We start from the raw sequence: 6,000 nt of genomic DNA, 5'->3' as shown, positions 1-6,000 counted from the left end.
CCTTCCCCCAGAATTGAAAGATCCTTTGTGTTTTCTGTTCTGATAAGGCCCAATTTCAACACAAGGTGTATGCTTTTCAATGAGTCATTAGCTGATGAAAATAGAGCTTTAAAAATGAAAACCTTCACACAATGTCACTTCTATCAACTTAGACAACATTGCTCTGATTTTTGACATAAAACTTCTCCTTTTGTATGCAAGTGATGACGAGAACGTTTTTTCACACGCTGAGTTCCAACAACAGCGGCTGATCTTGGGACGGATCCGGAGAGGGAATCAAGAGGGTCTTGTTGCACATTTTAATATATCTTTTAATTTGAAGTAGCCGCTCAGTCTCTCGGCCCACTTAGAAGTTCTCTTACTAGTTCTCCTTTTAATTAATAGACTTGTGACTAACCACAACTGCCTTGTGGGACATGCCAAACACTAAACAGATGACTGACTTGCAGTGAGCAATCTGCTCAACACAGGGTGCCTTAATTTAAGCCATACGTGGTGAAAAACAAAAGCATGGCAAGCATGCGGCTCGAGGTATAGTTTTTGGTCTGTTTCAAGTTAAATAAGTCCCCAGTGTGCAGAAAGTAACATTCATAAAAGTGAAAGCCATGGTTCCGATTTATCGCCACCTGTTAGCATAAGCCTGACCTGCCTGAGCAGGGCTGGTGTCACGGTCCAGAAGGAGGACCCCGCTAGAGTGGGGCAGGAGCTGAGGCCGGAGGCCGCAGTGGAGCTCGGCTGGAGAGGAGCCCCAGTGAGGGCTTCCTGCTGTGGGCCAGTGAGCAGGTACTGTGCTCCCTGTCGCGAGATGGGGAGCTCTGAATGTACTGCCACTGTCATCTGGCCCAGTTTATGGACAAAACTCATCTCCTGGGGGCTGTAGGGAGGGGCTGGGTTGGTGGGTTGTTCATTAGAACCTGGCCGGAGGGCAGCTCAGATCTGTAAAGGACAGCTGTCTAATTGGATCTGCTTGTGTGTACTGTCTTAGCTTTTACAATGGGAATGGGTTAGCCGGCCTTTCTAATTAGATTGTTAAACATAATAGCTGAATGGCACAGCAGTAAAGAATTTGCCCTTCTCTTTGTGAGCAGAAAATAGGGCTCAGAAAAGATTCAGGATTTTTCCAGCCCATTTCCCCCATCATTGTATCTGATGGTAATGAGACGAAGTTTATTTCTTTTTAAAAGCTCCCAAAGGAGCACAGGCCAGGTTGAAGTTCAAACTAAATGTCAAAACACACACATGCACTACAGTAGCAAACTTCTATTTTCCTTTGGCCTCTTGTTTCCCCTAATTGGCGCCTTGTGGGCAGTCTCCACTGAGAGACCAAGACTGAAATGGGACTGGAAATTGAATTACCCTGCCACCCCTCAAGGTGGTCTCCAGACCTGGGCGGAGAAAACTCAGTAGCATAAGGTGGGAAAAAAATTACTCACTGGGGTTCTGTGTCCAATCTGCTGGGTCTCCTGGGAACCAGTAGAAAGTGGAAGGAACACACAGGGGACAAAGGAGAGGCAAGACAAGAGAGCAAGGAGAGCCAGCGGGGAGCTCCGTGAGGCCTACTGCCAAGCCCGCTGGTCCTGCAGCTTTAAAACATTTCTAGTCGCACCAGAAGTGACATTTCCATCTGAGGATCTGTGGTCCTCCAAGATTTTGTTCTGCATCTCGTTCCCTGACTGATTGCCATCACACTGCTACATTCGTCACCTAGGGGACATTTATCAAATGCTTAGCATAACTCAGGTTTGATATTATAGAGGACCCACACAGAAGTTTTTATTTCTTTAATGTAAAATGAAATTTATTTTCGCCTGTGTCTTCCACACTCTTTAGGATATAAAGTACCAGCACATTGCCACGTTATGTTCTGTAGCCTTCCAGAGGTCACCCCAGGCCACCTGACCTCGGAAAGCAGTCAGGCGTCAGACACTCACTGTACGTGTCCTTCTCCTTGTTCGTGCAGGACGAGGCTTTCCTCTTTTCTGAGGCAGCCATGTCAACGCTGCATCCCCAGGGCCCCACGGTCCAACAGACACAGTCTCTGCAGCAAGGAAAAGAATTTTTTTCTCAAATGTTCAGGAAGCAAGGAGTGACTCCATCATAACAAAGTACAGGTTCTAACCCTGAGATCATTTTTGCCATTTTTATTCTATTTTAACATCCTCCCAGAGATACTACTACCTGATTTTCAGATATATCAATAATGAAAGCAGGCAGCATATTACTCAAAACCACCTTCTATTATTTTTTTTAAAAAAAGGAATGACTAAGTAAATGGATAACGAGTACTTGCCCCCTTCCCCCAGCGTTTGAACTGCTACACTGTCCCTCCCGCCTTTCCCGGGTTGGATGCCCCGCTCTCTGATTGTGATCTTGAGATGTCTTTGCCAGGATTCAGCAGTGACTCCAGAGCTCCACTCTATTTATAGTCCTTTGTTCCCACAGAGCTCTAACATTCTGTCTGTGCACTCGCGCTGTTCCATGGCTGAGACACGCCCTGCTCCTAATGAGCTCTCAGTTCACGGGCTGCGAACTCATCGTCCCGAGGCACATTTTTGTCAGGCCAGTGCATTGTGTAATCCTTTCAGTTGGTGCAAACGCTCTCTAGGATGTTGCAAGACTCTCTACTGCCGTTTTATTATATCCGGCCACTTCCCACATCCAGTTTACCTGTCTACATCACGAAAGCATTGAAGGTTAAGACCTCTCTTTGTCTCACACATTTTGGTCTTCTGTGTGCCCATATCTCCAACAATTTTATCTTCAGGCTCTGTATGATTACACCCTCCAAACTCAATAACTCCTGCCTTGTAGTGATGACCAGAAACACTTATTTTGCCGGTCCATGTATTTTGTCAGTCCATTTTATAACTCTCCTCAAAACTCACTCCTTTGAAGTGTTGCTTGGACTTTATTTCTGACACAGTCTCATTGAGAAGGATGTCTAAGGGAGAAACAGGAAAGAAGGACTTCATTAAAATGGAGACAGACGCAGCCTATCACAGCAGGCAAGGCATCCTCGGCCTCTGGTATATTTAGGTGTCTTATTCAGATTATGGTGCTTGGATTTAGTGGGACTGGACCCATTGACCAGGTTCTATGTGATGCCCACCTGGAACAACGATTACTATCAAGTACATTTTTCTGAAGTGATGAGAATAAGTAATTCTGTATGGAAACTGTTTAAAGGAGTTAGAGTGATCTCTTCCTTATAGCTTACAAATTTTTGAAAATTGAACCATAAAATCAGTACAGACCCTGGCCCCTACTCTTAACCTTTGAATAAAAGAACCATGTGCCTGAAACTAAGACACTTGTGCAAAAGCACAGTTGTGTAGGCAAGGCAAATCCAAATATTGGTTTTGTTTTGAAATGAGAGATCCCTTTGCTTTCTGATGCCATGTGATGTTTCTCATTCCATTCTTCATTCTGCACACATGGGTGACTTTAGGTCGGCATTCATGGAAACAGTTTAAAAAGGTCTTGAAACTGAGAAGTGGATTATGTCAAGGACTAAAATTACTTGAGAACTTTTTGATCATAGAGATTTTAGAGTATGATCAATTTGACACATGTGTCCATAATGATATGAATATGTGCTTTCTGTAGTTCTGTGATAACACAAAAGATGTGGGCAGAAGGAAGTTACTCTAAATGCTTTATATAATATTTTATTCAGTTTAGAACAGGTGCTGCAAATAGTGTCAAATATTAGCAGAAATGTTCTATCATACTCACTTTCTTAGCAATCCTTTACTTTCCTTCTAAAAGTTTATTGGCAGCTGATTTTGCTCCTTGAATTTCTAAGAAAATAACTTTCTGTCTGTATGTGAATGTAGCATTCTTGATTTTCAAGTGTAATCTTGATTTCAAGCTCTGTGTGACAAATGGAAGTTGGAACACAGGACTTATCAAAAGAGAAAGAAAATGCAGATAAATCTTTCCTTAGCATTACTCCAGTTCTTTGTCTATTTCAGGAATGAGTTCCAGAAAAATGCTGCTGAAATTAAAACATTCTGGGATGATGTTGATCTCTGATGATTCAAAGTCATATTTTCCCTATATGTCACTTTATTTCATTTCAAAAGTAAATTTAAAAAAAGAATTAGAGGACACAATATTGAAGGAGAAGAACAAAGTTGGAGGACTGATGGTACTTGACTTCGAGATTTACTATAAAGCTACAGTAATTAACACAGTGTGGTGTTGGTGAAAGAATAGGCAAATGTATCAAAGGAACAGAATAGAAAGGCCAGAAATAGACCCTCCGTTAATATAGTCAACTGATCGTTGACAAAGGAGCACAGGAAATACAATGGCGCAAAGATAGTCTTTTCAACAAATGGTGCTGGAACAACTGGACATCCACGTACAAAAAAATGAACAAACACATTACACTTTTCACAAAAATTAACTCAAAATGGATCATATACCTAAATGTAAGACGCAAAACTATAAACCTTCTAGAAGATAACATAGGAGAAAATCTAGATGATCCATAAAAGATATAATTGACAAGCCAGACTTCATTAAAATTAAGAACTTCTGCTCTGCAAAAGACAATGTCAAGAGAACGAGAAAACAAGCCCCATATTGGGAGAAAATATTTGTAAAAGACACATCTGATAAAGGACTGTTATTCAAAATATACAAAGAACTCTTAAAACTCAACAAACAAAAAGACTGATTTAAAAATGAGCCAAAGACCTTAACAGACACCTCACAAAAGAAGACGTACAGATGACAAATAAGCCTATGAAAAGATGCTCCACATCATATGTCATCAGGGAAATGCAAATGAAAACAACAGTGAGATACCACTGCACACCTATTAGAATGGCCAAAATCCAAAACACTGACAACATCAAATGCTGGTAAGGATGTGGAGCAACAGAAACTCTCATTCATTGCTAGTGGGAATGCAAAATGGTGCAGCCACTTTGGAAGATAGTTCGGCAGTTTCTTATAAAACTAAGCATACTTTTACCATATGATCCAGCAATTTCACTCCTTGGTATTTACCCAAAGAAGTTGAAAATTCGGTCCACACAAAAATCTGCATGTGGATGTTTATAGGAGCTTTATTTATAATTGCCAAAATTGGAAGCAACCGAGATGTCCTTTAATAGTTGAATGGATTAAAAAAACTGTTGTGCATCTAGACAATGGAATATTATTCAGCACTAATAAGAAATGAGCTACCTGGTCATGAAAAGACACAAAGAAATCTTAAATGCATATTACTGAGTGAAAGAAGCAAGTCTGAAAAGGCTACATACTGTATGATTCCAATTTTATGATATTCTAGAAAAGGCAAAACTGTGGAGACAGTAAAAAATTACCGGTTGCCAGGGGTTAGGGGGGAGGGAAGAATGAATTGGTGGAGCAGAGAGGATTTCCTAAAACACATAGGTGACTTGTCACTCCAGTAAACGTTTCTGCCAGAGAACAGCAATAGTTCAGGAGCTGAGATAAATACCTCCAGGACATGTAAATAAATGTGAAAAATTACTGAAGGAAAATGTGGACTTTGGACGCTGGTGTCTTAGAGAAAGTTATGCAACCACAGCAGAAAGTTTTGAGTGCTTTTGTCAGTTATAGAACATTGGGCTGTATTGCTGAGAGCCAGGATGGAAATCTTCATGTGAATATATTTTTGCTGCAATTAAGAAAAGATGCAGATTTTCTTGTGAATTTCTCACTGGGAGGCCTCATTACCTACACTTATGTCATTAGCTAAGTCCCCAGAGACAAACATAATTTAATATTCATTCGTTCATTCACGAAGTTGTTGATTGTTGCTCCTTCATTCATTCCCTCAGCAAATATTCGTCAAGCGCGGGTGATAAATTGAGGGAAGAGTAACGGCCCTACCAGCGAGCAGGTTAGAGTCGGTTGCAGTTCACTTGACCTGTGAACTAAATAAAATAAAATGTAAATATTCCTAATTAGAAAACAAGAGCACCAGACTCAATTTCTTGTTTCTTTGTCTATCAGTGAGCT

General features: G+C 41.0%; 1 long non-coding RNA gene across 1 annotated transcript in view; it reads right to left on the bottom strand.

The window, feature by feature from the left end:
• Window positions 1-1,810: 1,810 nt before the first annotated feature.
• Window positions 1,811-6,000, bottom strand: part of LOC131410072 (uncharacterized) — a 45,223-nt gene continuing 41,033 nt past the window's right edge. The window contains exons 2-3 of the long non-coding RNA XR_009221156.1: window positions 2,668-2,941; window positions 1,811-2,038 (exon numbers count right to left, since the gene is read on the bottom strand). This is a non-coding gene — a long non-coding RNA (uncharacterized LOC131410072). The remainder of the gene's footprint in view (window positions 2,039-2,667; window positions 2,942-6,000) is intronic.

This window comes from Diceros bicornis, chromosome 9 (assembly GCF_020826845.1).
Source record: "Diceros bicornis minor isolate mBicDic1 chromosome 9, mDicBic1.mat.cur, whole genome shotgun sequence".
Classification (NCBI taxonomy): domain Eukaryota; kingdom Metazoa; phylum Chordata; class Mammalia; order Perissodactyla; family Rhinocerotidae; genus Diceros; species Diceros bicornis.
Note: the sequence above shows the minus strand (reverse complement) of the source record. Positions and strands in the feature narration are given on the sequence as shown.